Raw genomic sequence first — 21,647 nt, forward strand, 5'->3', positions numbered from 1 at the left:
GGTTGGCTCATTAGTTTCGGTTGGAAAACAGTCTGTAAATATCACCATGGTAACTGTGTATTCACACCCTAGCAACCATTTAGAGCCACCTAGCAACCATATTGCAACATATAGAAGCCATATTTCAGCTCCACAACATCGTACATACATGGTTGTTGGCTCGTATGCAATCATGTACAACACCCTAGCAACCGAGTGGCGAATTTTGCCACTGCAAGCACCACTTCACATTTTCTTCAGGAAATGTACATTCTAGTGTTGTGATTACTATTCACCTAGACAAAACTTCGGCGCGTAACTCGCCCCACACCGTTTGTCACAGACCCCTGAATGAGGTGTCAAATCGACCGGTTTATTGAGAAGAGGTGTGCTATGACTTTTATAAGCGATCGGGTGTACAATGTTCGTCTAGCGGGCAAAAAATTTGCCGAAAAATGTCCCATAGACTTAACATAGGCACAAAATTTGCAAAATCATATCTTTGGCTCAGAAGGTCATAGAGCCTTGGGGTTGGGCTCTTTTGATTCGTCCTATCAAGCAGCCAATAAGTAGTGACATAACAACTTCATAGCCACGCCCTAGCAACCAGTTACAGGCCCCTAGCAACCATTGAACAACATTTACAAGCCATATCTCAGCAACAAAACATTGTACAAACACAGAGATGGGCATTTTTTGACCCAGACCTGCAAATACTCTTTAAATATTACCCCATAAACTGTATAAACAAACCTTAGCAACCATTTGGAGTACCCTAGCAACCGTACAAACACATAATTGGGCTATATCTCAGCACAAAAACATCGTATAGACATGGGGATGTGTTTGTTTGTTTTGGTTGTGAAACCAATCTGTAAATATCATCATGGTAACTGTGTAACCACACCTTAGCAACCGTTTAAAGCTATCTAGCAACCATATTGCAACATATAGAAGCCATATTTCAGCTCCACAACATCGTACAGACATGGTTGTTGGCTCGTATGCAATCATGTACAACACCCTAGCAACCGGGTGGCGAATTTTGCCACTGCAAGCACCACTTCACATTTTCTTCAGGAAATGTACATTCTAGTGTTGTGATTACTATTCGCCTAGACAAAACTTCGGCGCGTAACTCGCCCCACACCGTTTGTCACAGACCCCTGAATGAGGTGTCAAATCGACCGGTTTATTGAGGAGAGGTGTGCTATGACTTTTATAAGCGATCGGGTGTAAGATGTTCGTCTGGCGGCCGAAAAATTAGCCGAAAAATGTCCCATAGACTTAACATAGGCACAAAATTTGCTAAATCATATCTTTGGCTCAGAAGGTCATAGAGCCTTGGGGTTGGGCTCTTTTGATTCATCCTATCAAGCAGCCAATAAGTAGTGACATAACAACTTCATAGCCACGCCCTAGAAACCAGTTACAGGCCCCTAGCAACCATTGAACAACATTTACAAGCCATATCTCAGCAACAAAACATTGTAAAAACACAGAGTTGGGCATTTTTTTACCCATACCTGCAAATACTCTTTAAATATTACCCCATAAACTGTATAAACAAACCTTAGAAACCATTTGGAGTACCCTAGCAACCGTACAAACACATGAATGAGCTACAGTATATCTCAGCACCAGAACATCGTATAGACATGGGGGTGTGCTTGTTTGTTTCGGTTGGGAAACCAATCTGTAAATATCATCATGGTAACTGTGTAACCACACCTTAGCAACCGTTTAAAGCTACCTAGCAACCATATTGCAACATATTGAAGCCACATTTCAGTTCCACAACATCGTACAGACATGGTTGTTGGCTCCTATGCAAACATGTACAACACCCTAGCAACCGAGTGGCGAGTTTTGCCACTGCAAGCACCACTTCACATTTTCTTCAGGAAATGTACATTCTAGTGTTGTGATTACTATTCACCTAGACAAAACTTCGGCGCGTAACTCGCCCTGCACCGTTTCTCGTAGATCCATGAATGAGGTGTCAAATCGACCGGTTTATTTTGGTGAGGTGTGCTATGACTTTTATAAGCGATCGGGTCTACGATGTTCGTCTGGCGGGCGAAAAATAAGCCGAAAAATGTCCCATAGACTTAACATTGGCACAAAATTTGTAAAATCATATCTTTGGCTCAGAAGGTCATAGAGGCTTGGGGTTGGGCTCTTTTGATTCGTCCTATCAAGCAGCCAATAAGTAATGACATAAAAACTTCATAGTCATGCCCTAGCAACCAGTTACAGGCCCCTAGCAACCATTGAACAACATTTACAAGCCATATCTCAGCAACAAAACATTGTAAAAACACAGAGTTGGGCATTTTTTGACCCAGACTCCCATACACTCTTTAAATATTACCCCATAAATTGTATAAACAAACCTTAGCAACCATTTGGAGTACCCTAGCAACCGTACAAACACATGAATGAGCTATATCTCAGCACCAGAACATCGTATAGACATGGGGGTGTGCTTGTTTGTTTCGGTTGGGAAACCAATCTGTAAATATCATCATGGTAACTGTGTATTCACACCCTAGCAACCGTTTAGAGCCACCTAGCAACCATATTGAAACATATAGAAACCATATTTCAGCTCCACAACATCGTACAGACATGGTTGTTGGCTCGTATGCAATCATGTACAACACCCTAGCAACCGGGTGGCGAATTTTGCCACTGCAAGCACCACTTCACATTTTCTTCAGGAAATGTACATTCTAGTGTTGTGATTACTATTCACCTAGACAAAACTTCGGCACGTTACTCCTCCCGCACCGTTTCTCATAGACCCATGAATGAGGTGTCAAATCGACTGGTTTATTGAGGAGAGGTGTGCTATGACTTTTATAAGCGATCGGGTGTACGATGTTCGTCTGGCGGGCGAAAAATTTGCCGAAAAATGTCCCATAGACTTAACATAGGCACAAAATTTGCAAAATCATATCTTTGGCTCAGAAGGTCATAGAGCCTTGGGGTTGGGCTCTTTTGTTTCGTCCTATCAAGCAGCCAATAAGTAGTGAAATAACAACTTCATAGCCACGCCCTAGCAACCAGTTACAGGCCCCTAGCAACCACTGAACAACATTTACAAGCCATATCTCAGCAACAAAACATTGTAAAAACACAGAGTTGGGCATTTTTTGACCCAGACTTGCAAATACTCTTTATATATTACCCCATAAACTGTATAAACAAACCTTAGCAACTATTTGGAGTACCCTAGCAACCGTACAAACACATGAATAAGCTATATCTCAGCACCAGAACATCGTATAGACATGGGGGTGTGCTTGTGTTGTGATTACTATTCACCTAGACAAAACTTCGGCGCGTAACTCGCTCCACACCTTTTGTCACAGACCCCTGAATGAGGTGTCAAATCGACCGGTTTATTGAGGAGAGGTGTGCTATGACTTTTATAAGCGATCGAGTGTAAGATGTTCGTCTGGCGGGCGAAAAATTAGCCGAAAAATGTCCCATAGACTTAACATAGGCACAAAATTTGGAAAATCATATCTTTGGCTCAGAAGGACATAGAGGCTTAGGGTTGGGCTCTTTTGATTCGTCCTATCAAGCAGCCAATAAGTAGCGACATTAAAACTTCATAATCATGCCCTAGCAACCAGTTACAGGCCCCTAGCAACCATTAAACAACATTTACAAGCCATATCTAAGCAACAAAACATTCTAAAAACACAGAGTTGGGCATTTTTTGACCCAGACTTGCAAATACTCTTTAAATATTACCACATAAATTGTATAAACATACCTTAGCAACCATTTGGAGTACCCTAGCAACCATACAAACACATGAATGAGCTACAGTGCTATGCATAAGTTTAGGCAACCATGCTAAAGTTGACTAAAAAGAGGAATAAAAAATCATATTTTGCAAATTTAACTTAATGCCTTATTTTAAAAAATTAGGAAAAATCCAACCTTTAAGGACACCAATTTTCTTTGTGAATGAATAATGTATCGTAAATAAATAAATGTTCTTCCTTAAAAAACAGGGTGCATAAGTTTGGGCACCACTATGTTAAATTCCCATAGAGGCAGGCAGATTTTTATTTTTAAGTTTTTTTTTTTTTTTTTTTTTTAGGATAATATGCATCCTGATAAAGTTCCCTTGGCCTTTGGAATTAAAATAGCCCCACATCATCACATAGCCTTCACCATACCTAGAGATTGGCATGGAGTACTTTCCATAAGATCATCTCTCAATGCAAATCAAACTAGCTATTAGGCTAACTGAAATAAAATCATGCCAATCTCTAGGTATAGTGAAGGCTATGTGATGATGTGGGGCTATTTTAATTCCAAAGGCCAAGGGAACTTTATCAGGATGCATAGTATCCTAAAAAAAAAAAAAAAAAAAAATACTTAAAAATAAAAATCTGCCTGCCTCTATGGGAATTTAACATAGTGGTGCCCAAACTTATGCACCCTGTTTTTTAAGGAAGAACATTTATTTATTTACGATACATTATTCATTCACAAAGAAAATTGGTGTCCTTAAAGGTTGGATTTTTCCTAATTTTTTTAAATAAGGCATTAAGTTAAATTTGCAAAATATGATTTTTTATTCCTCTTTTTAGTCAACTTTAGCATGGTTGCCTAAACTTATGCATAGCACTGTATATCTCAGCACCAGAACATCGTATAGACATGGGGATCTGTTTGTTTGTTTCGGTTGGGAAACCAGTCTGTAAATATTATCATGGTAACTGTGTAACCACACCTTAGCAACCGTTTAAAGCTACCTAGCAACCATATTGCAACATATAGAAGCCATATTTCAGCTCCACAACATCGTACAGACATGGTTGTTGGCTCGTATGCAATCATGTACAACACCCTAGCAACCGGGTGGCGAATTTTGCCACTCCAAGCACCACTTCACATTTTCTTCAGGAAATGTACATTCTAGTTAGTGGTGCTTTTTTAAAAGCATCACTATTGTTATTGCTCATACTTATTATTCTTTTTTTTATTAGTGGTGCTTTTTTAAAAGCATCACTATTGTTATTGCTCATACTTATTATTCTTTTTTTTATTATTATTATTATTCTTATTCTGGACAAAAGTTTGGCGCGTAACTCGCCCCGCACCGTTTGTCTCAGACCCCTGAGTGAGGTGTCAAATCAACCGGCTCATTGAGGAGAGGTGTGCTATGACTTTTATAAGCGATCGGGGGTGCGGTGTTTGCCCCAGGGGCGAAAAAGCGGCCAAAAAAGTCCCATTGACTTAACATTGCGACGAACTTTGACCACACGTAGCTCTGAGCGAGGATTTCGCAGAAATGTGTGATTTGCCACATTTGAAGAGGCTGACAGGCTCTGTAAGAACATACCTCACAATGGGGTAAAAGTTGCACCCCTGGGGGGCAGGAGATGCCCAAAGTTGCCCCATTGACTTACTATGGGGAAGGAACGTCCCGTGAAACACACATGCTTTTCCTACTATGGTAAATTGCATAGGGACTTTGTATTGAACGTAGCTCTGGATCACAGTGTCATAGAGACAAGGGGGAGGGCTCATTTTACTCAGATGACCAATCAGTCTCTCAGGATCATTGTGAAGCTATCAAGCCACGCCCTAGCAACCATTTAGAGCCCCTTAGCAACAAGTTCCATAGACTTCCATTGAAAGAGTTCAAAGAGATATCTCCGGACTGAATTGTCATAGAAACATGGGGGTGGTCTCATTCTACTCGGGGCAGCAAACGGCCAATCATAAATCACCTCAACACTTCCTAGCCCCTCCCTAGCAACCATTGTCGAGCACCTTAGCAACCACAATCCAAAGAGGGATATCTTCCATTCTGAATGTCACAGAGGCATGGGAGTTGGTTTATATCATTCATAGTGACAAGAAGCCTTTGGAACTGCATCATTGGCAGCTGCCAAGTAACTCCATAGCAACCACACAGAGTACCCTAGCAACCAAATTCCAAAGAGGGATATCTGCCATTCTGAATGTCACAGAGAAATGGGAGTTGGTTTATATCATTCATAGTGACAAGAAGCCTTTGCAGTTTCAACATTGGCAACTGCCAAGCCACTCCCTAGCAACCAAACAGAGTACCCTAGCAACCGTTTAACAAAACGAATATCTCTGTATCAGAACATCGTATAGAGATGGGAGTTGGTTTATATCATTCATACTGACAAGCAGCCTTTGGAGTTTCATGATTGGCAGCTGCCAAGCCACTCCCTAGCAACCAACAGAGTACCCTAGCAACCAAATAACAAAGAGGGATATCTTCCATTCTGAATGCCACAGAGGCATGGGAGTTGGTTTATGTAATTCATAATGACAAGAAGCCTTTGCAGTTTCATCATTGGCAGCTGCCAAGCCACTCCCTAGCAACCAAACAGAGTACCCTAGCAACCGTTTAGCAAGACCTATATCTCTACATCAGAACATCGTATAGAGATGGGAGTTGGTTTATATCATTCATACTGACAAGAAGCCTTTGCAGTTTCATCATTAGCAGCTGCCAAGCAACTTCATAGCAACCAAACAGAGTACCCTAGCAACCAAAATCAAAAGAGGGATATCTTCCATTCTGAATGTCACAGAGGCATGGAAGTTGGTTTATATCATTCATACTGACAAGCAGCCTTTGTAGTTTCATTATTGACAGCTCCCAAGCCACTCCTTAGCAACCAAATAGAGTACCCTAGCAACCAAAATTCAAAGAGGGATATCTTCCATTCTGTATGTCACAGAGGCATGGGAGTTGGATTATATCATTCATACTGACAAGCAGCCTTTGGAGATTCATGATTGGCAGCTGCCAAGCCACTCCCTAGCAACCAAATAGAGTACCCTAGCAACCAAAATCCAAAGAGGGATATCTTACATTCTGTATGTCACAGAGGCATGGGAGTTGGTTTATATCATTCATAGTGACAAGAAGCCTTTGGAGTTTCATCATTGGCAGCTGCCTAGCAACTCCATAGCAACCAAATAGAGTACCCTAGCAACCATTTTACAAGACCTACATCTCTGCATCAGAATATTGTATAGAGATGGGGGTTGGCTCATTAGTTTCGGTTGGAAAACAGTCTGTAAATATCACCATGGTAACTGTGTATTCACACCCTAGCAACCATTTAGAGCCACCTAGCAACCATATTGCAACATATAGAAGCCATATTTCAGCTCCACAACATCGTACATACATGGTTGTTGGCTCGTATGCAATCATGTACAACACCCTAGCAACCGAGTGGCGAATTTTGCCACTGCAAGCACCACTTCACATTTTCTTCAGGAAATGTACATTCTAGTTATTATTATTCTTATTCTGGACAAAAGTTTGGCGCGTAACTCGCCCCGCACCGTTTGTCTCAGACCCCTGAGTGAGGTGTCAAATCAACCGGCTCATTGAGGAGAGGTGTGCTATGACTTTTATAAGCGATCGGGGGTGCGGTGTTTGCCCCAGGGGCGAAAAAGCGGCCAAAAAAGTCCCATTGACTTAACATTGCGACGAACTTTGACCACACGTAGCTCTGAGCGAGGATTTCGCAGAAATGTGTGATTTGCCACATTTGAAGAGGCTGACAGGCTCTGTAAGAACATACCTCACAATGGGGTAAAAGTTGCACCCCTGGGGGGCAGGAGATGCCCAAAGTTGCCCCATTGACTTACTATGGGGAAGGAACGTCCCGTGAAACACACATGCTTTTCCTACTATGGTAAATTGCATAGGGACTTTGTATTGAACGTAGCTCTGGATCACAGTGTCATAGAGACAAGGGGGAGGGCTCATTTTACTCAGATGACCAATCAGTCTCTCAGGATCATTGTGAAGCTATCAAGCCACGCCCTAGCAACCATTTAGAGCCCCTTAGCAACAAGTTCCATAGACTTCCATTGAAAGAGTTCAAAGAGATATCTCCGGACTGAATTGTCATAGAAACATGGGGGTGGTCTCATTCTACTCGGGGCAGCAAACGGCCAATCATAAATCACCTCAACACTTCCTAGCCCCTCCCTAGCAACCATTGTCGAGCACCTTAGCAACCACAATCCAAAGAGGGATATCTTCCATTCTGAATGTCACAGAGGCATGGGAGTTGGTTTATATCATTCATAGTGACAAGAAGCCTTTGGAACTGCATCATTGGCAGCTGCCAAGTAACTCCATAGCAACCACACAGAGTACCCTAGCAACCAAATTCCAAAGAGGGATATCTGCCATTCTGAATGTCACAGAGAAATGGGAGTTGGTTTATATCATTCATAGTGACAAGAAGCCTTTGCAGTTTCAACATTGGCAACTGCCAAGCCACTCCCTAGCAACCAAACAGAGTACCCTAGCAACCGTTTAACAAAACGAATATCTCTGTATCAGAACATCGTATAGAGATGGGAGTTGGTTTATATCATTCATACTGACAAGCAGCCTTTGGAGTTTCATGATTGGCAGCTGCCAAGCCACTCCCTAGCAACCAACAGAGTACCCTAGCAACCAAATAACAAAGAGGGATATCTTCCATTCTGAATGCCACAGAGGCATGGGAGTTGGTTTATGTAATTCATAATGACAAGAAGCCTTTGCAGTTTCATCATTGGCAGCTGCCAAGCCACTCCCTAGCAACCAAACAGAGTACCCTAGCAACCGTTTAGCAAGACCTATATCTCTACATCAGAACATCGTATAGAGATGGGAGTTGGTTTATATCATTCATACTGACAAGAAGCCTTTGCAGTTTCATCATTAGCAGCTGCCAAGCAACTTCATAGCAACCAAACAGAGTACCCTAGCAACCAAAATCAAAAGAGGGATATCTTCCATTCTGAATGTCACAGAGGCATGGAAGTTGGTTTATATCATTCATACTGACAAGCAGCCTTTGTAGTTTCATTATTGACAGCTCCCAAGCCACTCCTTAGCAACCAAATAGAGTACCCTAGCAACCAAAATTCAAAGAGGGATATCTTCCATTCTGTATGTCACAGAGGCATGGGAGTTGGATTATATCATTCATACTGACAAGCAGCCTTTGGAGATTCATGATTGGCAGCTGCCAAGCCACTCCCTAGCAACCAAATAGAGTACCCTAGCAACCAAAATCCAAAGAGGGATATCTTACATTCTGTATGTCACAGAGGCATGGGAGTTGGTTTATATCATTCATAGTGACAAGAAGCCTTTGGAGTTTCATCATTGGCAGCTGCCTAGCAACTCCATAGCAACCAAATAGAGTACCCTAGCAACCATTTTACAAGACCTACATCTCTGCATCAGAATATTGTATAGAGATGGGGGTTGGCTCATTAGTTTCGGTTGGAAAACAGTCTGTAAATATCACCATGGTAACTGTGTATTCACACCCTAGCAACCATTTAGAGCCACCTAGCAACCATATTGCAACATATAGAAGCCATATTTCAGCTCCACAACATCGTACATACATGGTTGTTGGCTCGTATGCAATCATGTACAACACCCTAGCAACCGAGTGGCGAATTTTGCCACTGCAAGCACCACTTCACATTTTCTTCAGGAAATGTACATTCTAGTGTTGTGATTACTATTCACCTAGACAAAACTTTGGCGTGTAACTCGCCCCACACCGTTTGTCACAGACCCCTGAATGAGGTGTAAAATCGACCGGTTTATTGAGGAGAGGTGTGCTATGACTTTTATAAGCGATCGGGTGTAAGATGTTCGTCTGGCGGGCGAAAAATTAGCCGAAAAATGTCCCATAGACTTAACATAGGCACAAAATTTGCTAAATCATATCTTTGGCTCAGAAGGTCATAGAGCTTTGGGGTTGGGCTCCTTTGATTCATCCTATCAAGCAGCCAATAAGTAGTGACATAACTTCATAGCCACGCCCTAGCAACCAGTTACAGGCCCCTAACAACCATTGAACAACATTTACAAGCCATATCTCAGTAACAAAACATTGTAAAATCACAGAGTTGGGCATTTTTTGACCCAGACCTGCAAATACTCTTTAAATATTACCCCATAAACTGTATAAACAAACCTTAGCAACCATTTGGAGTACCCTAGCAACCGTACAAACACATGAATGAGCTATATCTCAGCACCAGAACATCGTATAGACATGGGGGTGTGCTTGTTTGTTTCGGTTGGGAAACCAGTCTGTAAATATCATCATGGTAACTGTGTAACCACACCTTAGCAACCGTTTAAAGCTACCTAGCAACCATATTGCATCATATAGAAGCCATATTTCAGCTCCACAACATCGTACAGACATGGTTGTTGGCTCGTATGCAATCATGTACAACATCCTAGCAACCGAGTGGCGAGTTTTGCCACTGCAAGCACCACTTCACATTTTCTTCAGGAAATGTACATTCTAGTTATTATTAGTGGTGCTTGCTGAAAGCAAGGCATCACTATTGTTATTGCTCATACTTATTATTCTTATTATTATTATTATTATTATTATTCTGGACAAAGTTTGGCGCGTAACTCGCCCCGCACCGTTTGTCTCAGAGCCATGAATGAGGTGTCAAATCGACCGGCTCATTAAGGAGAGGTGTGCTATGACTTTTATAAGCGGTCGGGGGTGCGGTGTTCACCCCAGGGGCGAAAAAGCGGCCAAAAAAGTCCCATTGACTTAACATTGCGACGAACTTTGACCACACGTAGCTCTGAGCGAGGATTTCGCAGAAATGTGTGATTTGCCACATTTGAAGAGGCTGACAGGCTCTGTAAGAACATACCTCACAATGGGGTAAAAGTTGCACCCTTGGGGGGCAGGAGATGCCCAAAGTTGCCCCATTGACTTACTATGGGGAAGGAACGTCCCGTGAAACACACATGCTTTTCCTACTATGGTAAATTGCATAGGGACTTTGTATTGAACGTAGCTCTGGATCACAGTGTCATAGAGACAAGGGGGAGGGCTCATTTTACTCAGACGACCAATCAGTCTCTCAGGATCATTGTGAAGCTATCAAGCCACGCCCTAGCAACCATTTAGAGCCCCTTAGCAACAAGTTCCATAGACTTCCATTGAAAGAGTTCAAAGAGATATCTCCAGACTGAATTGTCATAGAAACATGGGGGTGGTCTCATTTGACTCGGGGCAGTAAACAGCCAATCATGAATCACCTCAACACTTCCAAGCCCCTCCCTAGCAACCATTGTCGAGCACCTTAGCAACCAAAATCCAAAGAGGGATATCTTCCATTCTGAATGTCACAGAGGCATGGGAGTTGGTTTATATCATTCATACTGACAAGAAGCCTTTGGAATTTCATCATTGGCAGCTGCCAAGTAACTCCATAGCAACCAAAGAGAGTATCCTAGCAACCGTTTAGCAAAACGTATATCTCTGCATCAAAACATAGTATAGAGATGGGACTTGGCTCTTTTGACTAAATCATGGTAAACTATGGTAAATCAACCTTGAATCATAGTAAATCATACTAAAACATGGTAAATCATGGTATACTATAGTAAATCATAGTACACTATGGTAAATCGTGGTAAATCATGGTAAACTATGGTAAATCATGCTACAATCATAGTAAATCATACTTGAACATGGTAAATCATGGTATACTATAGTAAATCATACTTGAACATGGTAAATCATGGTATACTATAGTAAATCATGGTAAACTATGGTAAATCATGGTAAACTATGGTAAATCATGGTAAACTATGATAAATCATGCTAGAATCAGTAAATCATAATTGAACATGGTATATCATGGTATACTATAGTAAATCATGGTATACTATAGTAAATCATGGTAAACTATGGTAAATCGTGGTAAATCGTGGTAAACTATGGTAAATCATGGTAAACTATGGTAAATCATGCTAGAATCAGTAAATCATACTTGAACATGGTAAATCATGGTATACTATAGTAAATCATGGTAAACTATAGTAAATCGTGGTAAATCATGGTAAACTATGGTAAATCATGCTAGAATCATAGTAAATCATACTTGAACATGGTAAATCATGGTATACTATAGTAAATCATGGTAAACTATGGTAAATCATGCTAAAATCAGTAAATCAGACTTGAACATGGTAAATCATGATATACTATAGTAAATCATGGTAAACTATGCTAAATCGTGGTAAATCATGGTAAACTATAGTAAATCATGGTAAACTATGGTAAATTATGCTAGAATCAGTAAATCATACTTGAACATGGTAAATCATAGTATACTATAGTAAATCATGGTAAACTATGGTAAATGATCCTAGAATCATAGTAAATCATACTAAAACATGGTAAATCATGGTATACTATAGTAAATCATAGTAAACTATGGTAAATCGTGGTAAATCATGGTATACTATAGTAAATCATGGTAAACTATGGTAAATCATGGTAAACTATGATAAATCATGCTAGAATCAGTAAATCATACTGGAACATGGTAAATCATGGTATACTATAGTAAATCATGGTAAATCGTGGTAAATCATGGTAAACTATGGTAAATCATGCTAGAATCAGTAAATCATACTTGAACATGGTAAATCATGGTATACTATAGTAAATCATGGTAAAGTATGGTAAATCGTGGTAAATCATGGTAAACTATGGTAAATCATGCTAGAATCAGTAAATCATATTTGAACATGGTAAATCATGGTATACTATAGTAAATCATGGTAAACTATGGTAAATCGTGGTAAATAATGGTAAACTATGGTAAATCATGGTAAACTATGGTAAATCATGCTAGAATCAATAAATCATACTTGAACATGGTAAATCATGGTAAACTATGGTAAATCGTGGTGAACTATGGTAAATCATGGTAAACTATGGTAAATCATGGTAAACTATGATAAATCATGCTAGAATCATAGTAAATCATACTTGAACATGGTAAATCATGGTATACTATAGTAAATCATGGTAAACTATGGTAAATCATGGTAAATCATGCTAGAATCAGTAAATTATAATTGAACATGGTAAATCGTGGTATACTATTGTAAATCATGGTAAACTATAGTAAATCGTGGTAAATTGTGGTAAATTGTGGTAAACTATGGTAAATCATGCCTGAATCAGTAAATCATACTTGCACATGGTAAATCATGGTATACTATAGTAAATCATGGTAAACTATGGTAATTAGTGGTAAATCGTTGTAAATCATGGTAAACTATGGTAAATCATGCTAGAATCAGTAAATCATACTTGAACATGGTAAATCATGGTATACTATAGTAAATCATGGTAAACTATGGTAAATCATGGTAAATCATGGTAACTATGATAAATCATGCTAGAATCAGTAAATTATACTAGAACATGGTAAATTGTGGTATACTATAGTAAATCATGGTAAACTATGGTAAATCATGCTAGAATCAGTAAATCATACTTGAACATGGTAAATCATGGTATACTATAATAAATCATGGTAAACTATGGTAAATCGTGGTAAATCATGGTAAACTATGATAAATCATGCTAGAATCAGTAAATCATACTTGAACATGGTAAATCCTGGTATACTATAGTAAATTATGGTAAACTATGGTAAATCGTGGTAAATCATGGTAAACTATGGTAAATCATGCTTGAATCAGTAAATCATACTTGAACATGGTAAATCATGGCATACTATAGTAAATCATGGTAAACTATGGTAAATCATGCTTGAATCAGTAAATCATACTTGAACATGGTAAATCATGGCATACTATAGTAAATCATGGTAAACTATAGTAAATCGTGGTAAATCATGGTAAACTATGGTAAACACCTTAGCAACTGCCTAGCAACCACACTGAATACCCTAGCAACCACTTAGCAACGCCCTAGCAACCACCCAGAATACCTTGGAAACCTCCCAGAACACCATAGCAACCACCTAGTAAAACCCTAGCAACCGTGCCAAATTTTGCCACTGCAAGCACCACTTCACATTTTCTTCAGGAAATGTACATTCTAGTTATTATTCTTATTCTGGACAAAAGTTTGGCGCGTAACTCGCCCCGCACCGTTTGTCTCAGACCCCTGAGTGAGGTGTCAAATCAACCGGCTCATTGAGGAGAGGTGTGCTATGACTTTTATAAGCGATCGGGGGTGCGGTGTTTGCCCCAGGGGCGAAAAAGCGGCCAAAAAAGTCCCATTGACTTAACATTGCGACGAACTTTGACCACACGTAGCTCTGAGCGAGGATTTCGCAGAAATGTGTGATTTGCCACATTTGAAGAGGCTGACAGGCTCTGTAAGAACATACCTCACAATGGGGTAAAAGTTGCACCCCTGGGGGGCAGGAGATGCCCAAAGTTGCCCCATTGACTTACTATGGGGAAGGAACGTCCCGTGAAACACACATGCTTTTCCTACTATGGTAAATTGCATAGGGACTTTGTATTGAACGTAGCTCTGGATCACAGTGTCATAGAGACAAGGGGGAGGGCTCATTTTACTCAGATGACCAATCAGTCTCTCAGGATCATTGTGAAGCTATCAAGCCACGCCCTAGCAACCATTTAGAGCCCCTTAGCAACAAGTTCCATAGACTTCCATTGAAAGAGTTCAAAGAGATATCTCCGGACTGAATTGTCATAGAAACATGGGGGTGGTCTCATTCTACTCGGGGCAGCAAACGGCCAATCATAAATCACCTCAACACTTCCTAGCCCCTCCCTAGCAACCATTGTCGAGCACCTTAGCAACCACAATCCAAAGAGGGATATCTTCCATTCTGAATGTCACAGAGGCATGGGAGTTGGTTTATATCATTCATAGTGACAAGAAGCCTTTGGAACTGCATCATTGGCAGCTGCCAAGTAACTCCATAGCAACCACACAGAGTACCCTAGCAACCAAATTCCAAAGAGGGATATCTGCCATTCTGAATGTCACAGAGAAATGGGAGTTGGTTTATATCATTCATAGTGACAAGAAGCCTTTGCAGTTTCAACATTGGCAACTGCCAAGCCACTCCCTAGCAACCAAACAGAGTACCCTAGCAACCGTTTAACAAAACGAATATCTCTGTATCAGAACATCGTATAGAGATGGGAGTTGGTTTATATCATTCATACTGACAAGCAGCCTTTGGAGTTTCATGATTGGCAGCTGCCAAGCCACTCCCTAGCAACCAACAGAGTACCCTAGCAACCAAATAACAAAGAGGGATATCTTCCATTCTGAATGCCACAGAGGCATGGGAGTTGGTTTATGTAATTCATAATGACAAGAAGCCTTTGCAGTTTCATCATTGGCAGCTGCCAAGCCACTCCCTAGCAACCAAACAGAGTACCCTAGCAACCGTTTAGCAAGACCTATATCTCTACATCAGAACATCGTATAGAGATGGGAGTTGGTTTATATCATTCATACTGACAAGAAGCCTTTGCAGTTTCATCATTAGCAGCTGCCAAGCAACTTCATAGCAACCAAACAGAGTACCCTAGCAACCAAAATCAAAAGAGGGATATCTTCCATTCTGAATGTCACAGAGGCATGGAAGTTGGTTTATATCATTCATACTGACAAGCAGCCTTTGTAGTTTCATTATTGACAGCTCCCAAGCCACTCCTTAGCAACCAAATAGAGTACCCTAGCAACCAAAATTCAAAGAGGGATATCTTCCATTCTGTATGTCACAGAGGCATGGGAGTTGGATTATATCATTCATACTGACAAGCAGCCTTTGGAGATTCATGATTGGCAGCTGCCAAGCCACTCCCTAGCAACCAAATAGAGTACCCTAGCAACCAAAATCCAAAGAGGGATATCTTACATTCTGTATGTCACAGAGGCATGGGAGTTGGTTTATATCATTCATAGTGACAAGAAGCCTTTGGAGTTTCATCATTGGCAGCTGCCTAGCAACTCCATAGCAACCAAATAGAGTACCCTAGCAACCATTTTACAAGACCTACATCTCTGCATCAGAATATTGTATAGAGATGGGGGTTGGCTCATTAGTTTCGGTTGGAAAACAGTCTGTAAATATCACCATGGTAACTGTGTATTCACACCCTAGCAACCATTTAGAGCCACCTAGCAACCATATTGCAACATATAGAAGCCATATTTCAGCTCCACAACATCGTACATACATGGTTGTTGGCTCGTATGCAATCATGTACAACACCCTAGCAACCGAGTGGCGAATTTTGCCACTGCAAGCACCACTTCACATTTTCTTCAGGAAATGTACATTCTAGTTAGTGGTGCTTTTTTAAAAGCATCACTATTGTTATTGCTCATACTTATTATTCTTTTTTTTATTATTATTATTATTCTTATTCTGGACAAAAGTTTGGCGCGTAACTCGCCCCGCACCGTTTGTCTCAGACCCCTGAGTGAGGTGTCAAATCAACCGGCTCATTGAGGAGAGGTGTGCTATGACTTTTATAAGCGATCGGGGGTGCGGTGTTTGCCCCAGGGGCGAAAAAGCGGCCAAAAAAGTCCCATTGACTTAACATTGCGACGAACTTTGACCACACGTAGCTCTGAGCGAGGATTTCGCAGAAATGTGTGATTTGCCACATTTGAAGAGGCTGACAGGCTCTGTAAGAACATACCTCACAATGGGGTAAAAGTTGCACCCCTGGGGGGCAGGAGATGCCCAAAGTTGCCCCATTGACTTACTATGGGGAAGGAACGTCCCGTGAAACACACATGCTTTTCCTACTATGGTAAATTGCATAGGGACTTTGTATTGAACGTAGCTCTGGATCACAGTGTCATAGAGACAAGGGGGAGGGCTCATTTTACTCAGATGACCAATCAGTCTCTCAGGATCATTGTGAAGCTATCAAGCCACGCCCTAGCAACCATTTAGAGCCCCTTAGCAACAAGTTCCATAGACTTCCATTGAAAGAGTTCAAAGAGATATCTCCGGACTGAATTGTCATAGAAACATGGGGGTGGTCTCATTCTACTCGGGGCAGCAAACGGCCAATCATAAATCACCTCAACACTTCCTAGCCCCTCCCTAGCAACCATTGTCGAGCACCTTAGCAACCACAATCCAAAGAGGGATATCTTCCATTCTGAATGTCACAGAGGCATGGGAGTTGGTTTATATCATTCATAGTGACAAGAAGCCTTTGGAACTGCATCATTGGCAGCTGCCAAGTAACTCCATAGCAACCACACAGAGTACCCTAGCAACCAAATTCCAAAGAGGGATATCTGCCATTCTGAATGTCACAGAGAAATGGGAGTTGGTTTATATCATTCATAGTGACAAGAAGCCTTTGCAGTTTCAACATTGGCAACTGCCAAGCCACTCCCTAGCAACCAAACAGAGTACCCTAGCAACCGTTTAACAAAACGAATATCTCTGTATCAGAACATCGTATAGAGATGGGAGTTGGTTTATATCATTCATACTGACAAGCAGCCTTTGGAGTTTCATGATTGGCAGCTGCCAAGCCACTCCCTAGCAACCAACAGAGTACCCTAGCAACCAAATAACAAAGAGGGATATCTTCCATTCTGAATGCCACAGAGGCATGGGAGTTGGTTTATGTAATTCATAATGACAAGAAGCCTTTGCAGTTTCATCATTGGCAGCTGCCAAGCCACTCCCTAGCAACCAAACAGAGTACCCTAGCAACCGTTTAGCAAGACCTATATCTCTACATCAGAACATCGTATAGAGATGGGAGTTGGTTTATATCATTCATACTGACAAGAAGCCTTTGCAGTTTCATCATTAGCAGCTGCCAAGCAACTTCATAGCAACCAAACAGAGTACCCTAGCAACCAAAATCAAAAGAGGGATATCTTCCATTCTGAATGTCACAGAGGCATGGAAGTTGGTTTATATCATTCATACTGACAAGCAGCCTTTGTAGTTTCATTATTGACAGCTCCCAAGCCACTCCTTAGCAACCAAATAGAGTACCCTAGCAACCAAAATTCAAAGAGGGATATCTTCCATTCTGTATGTCACAGAGGCATGGGAGTTGGATTATATCATTCATACTGACAAGCAGCCTTTGGAGATTCATGATTGGCAGCTGCCAAGCCACTCCCTAGCAACCAAATAGAGTACCCTAGCAACCAAAATCCAAAGAGGGATATCTTACATTCTGTATGTCACAGAGGCATGGGAGTTGGTTTATATCATTCATAGTGACAAGAAGCCTTTGGAGTTTCATCATTGGCAGCTGCCTAGCAACTCCATAGCAACCAAATAGAGTACCCTAGCAACCATTTTACAAGACCTACATCTCTGCATCAGAATATTGTATAGAGATGGGGGTTGGCTCATTAGTTTCGGTTGGAAAACAGTCTGTAAATATCACCATGGTAACTGTGTATTCACACCCTAGCAACCATTTAGAGCCACCTAGCAACCATATTGCAACATATAGAAGCCATATTTCAGCTCCACAACATCGTACATACATGGTTGTTGGCTCGTATGCAATCATGTACAACACCCTAGCAACCGAGTGGCGAATTTTGCCACTGCAAGCACCACTTCACATTTTCTTCAGGAAATGTACATTCTAGTGTTGTGATTACTATTCACCTAGACAAAACTTCGGCGCGTAACTCGCCCCACACCGTTTGTCACAGACCCCTGAATGAGGTGTCAAATCGACCGGTTTATTGAGAAGAGGTGTGCTATGACTTTTATAAGCGATCGGGTGTACAATGTTCGTCTAGCGGGCAAAAAATTTGCCGAAAAATGTCCCATAGACTTAACATAGGCACAAAATTTGCAAAATCATATCTTTGGCTCAGAAGGTCATAGAGCCTTGGGGTTGGGCTCTTTTGATTCGTCCTATCAAGCAGCCAATAAGTAGTGACATAACAACTTCATAGCCACGCCCTAGCAACCAGTTACAGGCCCCTAGCAACCATTGAACAACATTTACAAGCCATATCTCAGCAACAAAACATTGTACAAACACAGAGATGGGCATTTTTTGACCCAGACCTGCAAATACTCTTTAAATATTACCCCATAAACTGTATAAACAAACCTTAGCAACCATTTGGAGTACCCTAGCAACCGTACAAACACATAATTGGGCTATATCTCAGCACAAAAACATCGTATAGACATGGGGATGTGTTTGTTTGTTTTGGTTGTGAAACCAATCTGTAAATATCATCATGGTAACTGTGTAACCACACCTTAGCAACCGTTTAAAGCTATCTAGCAACCATATTGCAACATATAGAAGCCATATTTCAGCTCCACAACATCGTACAGACATGGTTGTTGGCTCGTATGCAATCATGTACAACACCCTAGCAACCGGGTGGCGAATTTTGCCACTGCAAGCACCACTTCACATTTTCTTCAGGAAATGTACATTCTAGTTATTATTATTCTTCTTTTTATTATTCCACACAAAGTTTGGCGCGTAACTCGTCCCGCGCCGTTTGTCACAGATCCATGAATGAGGTGTCAAATCGACCGGCTCATTAAGGAGAGGTGTGCTATGACTTTTATAAGCGATCGGGGGTGCGGTGTTCGCCCCAGGGGCGAAAAAGCGTCCGAAAAATCCCATAGACTTAACATTGCGACAAACTTTGACGAGTCATAACTCTGAGCGACGATTTCGCAGAAACGTGTGATTTGCCACATTTGAAGAGGCTGACAGGCTCTGTAAGAACATACCTCACAATGGGGTAAAAGTTGCACCCCTGGGGGGCAGGAGATGCCCAAAGTTGCCCCTTTGACTTACTATGGGGAAGGAACGTCCCGTGAAACACACATGCTTTTCCTACTATGGTAAATTGCATAGGGACTTTGTATTGAACGTAGCTCTGGATCACAGTGTCATAGAGACAAGGGGGACGGCTCATTTTACTCAGACGACCAATCAGTCTCTCAGGATCATTGTGAAGCTATCAAGCCACGCCCTAGCAACCATTTAGAGCCCCTTAGCAACAAGTTCCATAGACCTCCATTGAAAGAGTTCAAAGAGATATCTCCAGACTGAATTGTCATAGAAACATGGGGGTGGTCTCATTTGACTCGGGGAAGCAAACAGCCAATCATGAATCACCTAAACACTTCCAAGCCCCTCCCTAGCAACCATTGTCGAGCACCTTAGCAACCAAAATCCAAAGAGGGATATCTTCCATTCTGAATGTCACAGAGGCATGGGAGTTGGTTTATATCATTTATACTGACAAGAAGCCTTTGGAGTTTCATGATTGGCAGCTGACAAGCCACTCCCTAGCAACCAAACAGAGTACCCTAGCAACCAAAATCCAAAGAGGGTTATCTTCCATTCTGAATGTCGCAGAGGCATGGGAGTTGGTTTATATCATTCATACTGACAAGCAGCCTTTGGAGTTTCATGATTGGCAGCTGACAAGCCACTCCCTAGCAACCAAAGAGAGTACCCTAGCAACCAAAATCCAAAGAGGGATATCTTCCATTCTGAATGTCACAGAGGCATGGGAGTTGGTTTATATCATTCATAGTGACAAGAAGCCTTTGGAATTTCATCATTGGCAGCTGCCAAGTAACTCCATAGCAACCAAAAAGAGTACCCTAGCAACCGTTTAGCAAAATGTATATCTCTGCATCAAAACATAGTATAGAGATGGGACTTGGCTCTTTTGACTAAATCATGGTAAACTATGGTAAATCATCCTAGAATCATAGTAAATCATACTAAACCATGGTAAATCATGGTATACTATAGTAAATCATAGTAAACTATGGTAAATCGTGGTAAATCATGGTAAACTATGGTAAATCATGCTAGAATCATAGTAAATCATACTTGAACATGGTAAATCATGGTATACTATAGTAAATCATGGTAAACTATGGTAAATCATGGTAAACTATGGTAAATCATGGTAAACTATGATAAATCATGGTAAACTATGATAAATCATGCTAAAATCAGTAAATCATACTTGAACATGGTATATCATGGTATACTATAGTAAATCATGGTAAACTATGGTAAATCGTGGTAAATCATGGTAAACTATGGTAAATCATGGTAAACTATGGTAAATCATGCTAGAATCAGTAAATCATACTTCAACATGGTAAATCATGGTATACTATAGTAAATCATGGTAAACTATGGTAAATCATGGTAAACTATGGTAAATCATGGTAAACTATGATAAATCATGCTAGAATCAGTAAATCATACTTGAACATGGTAAATCATGGTATACTATAGTAAATCGTGGTAAATCGTGGTAAACTATGGTAAATCATGGTAAACTATGGTAAATCGTGGTAAATCATGGTAAACTATGGTAAATCATGCTAAAATCAGTAAATCATACTTCAACATGGTAAATCATGGTATACTATAGTAAATCATGGTAAACTATGGTAAATCATGGTAAACTATGGTAAATCATGGTAAACTATGATAAATCATGCTAGAATCAGTAAATCATACTTCAACATGGTAAATCATGGTATACTATAGTAAATCGTGGTAAATCGTGGTAAACTATGGTAAATCATGGTAAACTATGGTAAATCATGCTAGAATCATAGTAAATCATACTTGAACATGGTAAATCATGGTATACTATAGTAAATCATGGTAAATCATGGTAAACTATGGTAAATCATGGTAAACTATGATAAATCATGCTAAAATCAGTAAATCATACTTGAACATGGTATATCATGGTATACTATAGTAAATCATGGTAAACTATCGTAAATCGTGGTAA

The sequence above is a fragment of the Rutilus rutilus genome (assembly GCF_951802725.1).
Source record: "Rutilus rutilus genome assembly, chromosome: 5".
NCBI classification, from domain to species: domain Eukaryota; kingdom Metazoa; phylum Chordata; class Actinopteri; order Cypriniformes; family Leuciscidae; genus Rutilus; species Rutilus rutilus.